The sequence below is a fragment of the Abrus precatorius genome, unplaced genomic scaffold, assembly GCF_003935025.1.
Source record: "Abrus precatorius isolate BTA unplaced genomic scaffold, Abrus_2018 Scaffold5, whole genome shotgun sequence".
Lineage (NCBI taxonomy): Eukaryota > Viridiplantae > Streptophyta > Magnoliopsida > Fabales > Fabaceae > Abrus > Abrus precatorius.
The window spans coordinates 9486484-9490666 of record NW_020874395.1 but is presented as its reverse complement, the minus strand read 5'-3'; positions in this window follow the sequence as shown (position 1 = coordinate 9490666).

The window sequence follows — 4183 nt, the reverse complement described above, 5'->3', positions numbered from 1 at the left end:
TGGATTCTTTCTATATTCCAGGAAACTAATTTGAAAAATCATGGATAGGGAATTATGCCAGTGACCTACCTAATTTTATTATATAAATTTTCAGGATCAATGATTAGACCATGCAAAATAGAAATGCTTTTTCTTGGATAAAAGAAGAGATTACTCGATCCATTTCCATATTGATTATGATATATATAATAACTCGAGCACCCATTTCAAATGCATATCCCATTTTGCACAGCAGGGTTATGAAAATCCACGAGAAGTAACCGGACGTATTGTATGTGTCAAATGCCATTTAGCTAATAAACTTGTGGATATTGAGGTTCCATAAGCGGTACTTCCTGATACTGTATTTGAAGCAGTTATTCGAATTCCTTATGATATGCAAGTGAAACAAGTTCTTGCTAATGTAAAAAAGGGACTTTGAATGTGGGGACTGTTCTTATTTTATCGGAAGGTTTTGAATTAGCTCCTCCTGATTGTATTTCACCTGCAATTAAAGAAAAGATAGATAATTTGTCTTTCCAAAACTATCACCCTAAAAAAAATATTATTATGGTGAGTTATGTTGTTCCTGATAAAAAAATATAATGAAATCACCTTTCCTATTCTTTTTCCAAATCACGCTACTAAGAAAGATGTTCATTTTTTAAAATATCCTATATACGTAGGCAGGAATAAGGGAAGGGGTCAGATTTATCTCAACAGGAGCAAGAGTAATAATAATGTTTATAATACTACAGCAGCAGGTATAGTAAAAGCATACAAAAAGAAAAAGGGGGATACGAAATAACTATAGTGGATGCATCAAATGGATATGAAGTGATTGATATTATACCTCCAGGACCAAAACTTCTTGTTTCAGAAGGTGAATCTATCAAACTTGATCAACCATTAATGAGTAATCCTAATATGGGTGGATTTGGTCAAAGGGATGCAGAAATAATACTTCATGATCTGTTACGTGTCCAAGGTCTCTTATTCTTCTTGGCATCCATTATTTTGGCACAAATCTTTTTAGTTCTTAAGAAGAAACAATTTGAGAAGGTTCAATTGTCTGAAATGAATTTCTAGGCCTTCAGATTTATCAACATATTAAGTTCATAACAAGAACAAAATTTTTGTTGATAATTTATATAATTCTATTATTCTTTAGAATATAATAAAAAAATTATGAAAAGACCCTTGCTTCTTTCTAGTCTTTTTCTACTATATTTAGGAGTTAGGAAATTCCTTTTATATTGTAATACTAGTCAATTATAGTATGTATATTGTGAAGAAAACTATTTGACTTTGTTTCTTTTTCTTTTTTTTCATATTTCAATGTTCTAGAGAATAGAAAGAATGGAATGACATTGATCTTATAACTGTACTTATAGCAATTCACACTTGTTATCTTAGGATTTGATTGAATTCAATGCAAAGAGAAATTTAGTATTTAGTATATAATTTTTTTCCTGGTCATATCAATAAGGTCATGAAATTTTAATATATTTATCTCTTATTTTACATATAATGAATTTGCCTAAACTGTTACATGATTTTCTTTTAGTCTTTTTGGGATTCAGTCTTATATTAGGAAGTCTAAGAGTAATATTACTTACTAACCCAATTTTTTCTACTTCTTTGTTGGGACTGGTTCTTGTTTGTATATCTTTAGTCTATATTTTATCAAACTCTCATTTTGTAGTTGTATCGCAGCTACGTATTTACGTGGGTGCTATAAATGTTTTAATCATATTTGGCATAATGTTCATGAATAGGTTAGAATATTACCAAGATTTAGTCTTTGGATCGTTGGAGATGGAATTACTTTGATGGTTTGTACAAGTATTTTGTTTCACTAATAACTACTATTCCAGATACATCATGGTATGGATTATTTGGACTGTGAGACCAAATCAGATTGTAGAACAAGATTTTATAAGTACTAGTCAACAAATTGGAATTCATTTATCAACAGATTTTTTTTCTTCCATTTGAACTCATTTCTATAATTCTTTTAGCTGCTTTAATAAGTGCAATTGTTGTGGCTTGCTAATGAGAACTTATTCTAACTAATAATCTAAATCTGAATTCTATTTTGTTTAATTTTCTCCCAGTTATTTTCGTTGAATTCTTATTCATATTGATTAAATGAATCAAAATTAGTAAGGAGTTGGTCAATGATGTTCGAGCATGTACTTATTTTGAGTGCCTATTTATTTTCTATGGGTATCTATGGAGTAGAGGGAATTTTTGGTGGAGCGATGAAATGTGTAGAGATCAGAAAAAACACCAACAAAGAAAGCACTCTGCTGGGCGACACTGACACTGAGAGATGAAAGCTACAGGAGCTAATGAGATTAGATACCCCAGTAGTCTTAGTCGTAAACAATGGATACTAGGCGCTGTGCGTATTGACTCATGCAATGCTGTAGCTAACACGTTAAGTATCTTGCTTGGGGGAGTACGTTCGCAAGAATGAAACTCAAAAGAATTGACAGGGCCCGCGCAAGCGGTGGAGCATGTGGTTTAATTCGATGTAAAGCGAAAAACATTACCAGGGCTTGATATGTTGCGAATCCTCTTAAAAGAGAAGGGTGTCTTCGAGAATGCAAACATAGGTAGTGCATGGTTGTCGTCAGCTTGTGCCATAAGGTGTTGGGTTAAGTCCCGCAACGAGCGCAACCCTCGTGTTTAGTTGCAAACGTTGAGTTTGGAACCCTGAGCAGACTGTTAGTGATAAGCCGGAGGAAGGTGAGGATGACATCAAGTCATCATGCCCAGCAAATAACAATTTTTTTTTAACTATACATAAATAATTTTCAATAATACAATCATAATACTTCTTAAAATGATTTTGTTTTGAGCCTTTACTATAGAATTGTATGTAGATAGTTCTAAAAACATTAATGGATTTTTCATATCTAAAATATCTATTCTTAACATTGAGATTTTAAGAAACCTTAAGATTTTATAGTTCTAATAAGAAAAATTTAGTATTTTCAATCCAAAATACATAACTAGAAGTTAGGTTTAGGATTTACTCTACTTACCTGGAAACGAGTCTCTAAGATCAAATTCTTCTTGAGATTCAAAAGAGAGACACAATACTTCTGATGGAAGATTTTGTCTGAAAGATGAAGATCTCCTCAAGTATTACAAAGTAAACACCTATTGAGATAGAGAAAACTGAAAAGAAAAGGAATAAAGCTGAAGATCTAAACTCCAAGAAACTTACTTGGACTTGAATAAAATAAACGTTCGAGTTCAGATTTGGAAGATATTCAAGGATCAGGAAAGTTTTTTGGGAAGAGAAAGTGAGAGAACATAGAGAAATAAGAGGGAAGACTGTTTGATTCTGAATGACGATTTAAGTCATAAGTTCCTTAAATACCTCTCAATTTTGCCCGTTTTCGCTTAAGCAAACGTACTCTTGCTTGAGTGAGATATCCTCTTGATTGGACGAGACATACCTCGCCTAAGCGAGAACACCAAATAGTAGTTTTCTAGACTTTTCTAATATTCTCTCCTGAACAAGAAGGCATCCAGATAGTAAGCCATTTTTCCTGCAAGTTTTCGCCTCAGCGAGCTCATCTCGCATGGGCTAAAAGATAGTTCGAGCCACTCTATCCTATCTCACCTAGGCAAGATTCATTCTCGTTTGAGCGAGAATGTTTGGAGTCACTTGGTCCAAAACACTTAGTCTTGCTTGAGTGAGAGTGCTTTAGAATGCTTGACGCAAAAAATTGTTTTGCCTAAGTGAGACATATCTCGCTTGAACAAGAAATTTTACACCAAAATTTCTAATTTCCAAGACAAGTGTAACAAAATTAAGAGTGTTATAGCTCCAATCTATAAAAGATGCTTGACAACAAAAAGGTATAAGTATAGTTACTATAGATTAGACTCATTCAAAGAGAAGATAATTAATTAATTTTATGGCATCCTCATGTTCAAGACCTATTTTTTAAGAGTATTGATTGCTCTTTTGAATACAAAGACAAATATTACATTGTCAATATAATTTTGTCAACCATTGATGTGGTTGGACCAAAAAATATTGTTCAAATAATTACTAACAACGTTCGTCTTTGTAAGGTTGTAGGCTTAACTGTTAAATCTATTTATTTACATTTTTTAACACCATTTGTAGTGCATACATTCAATCTTGCTTTTAAAATATTTGCAAATAAAAAATGATACC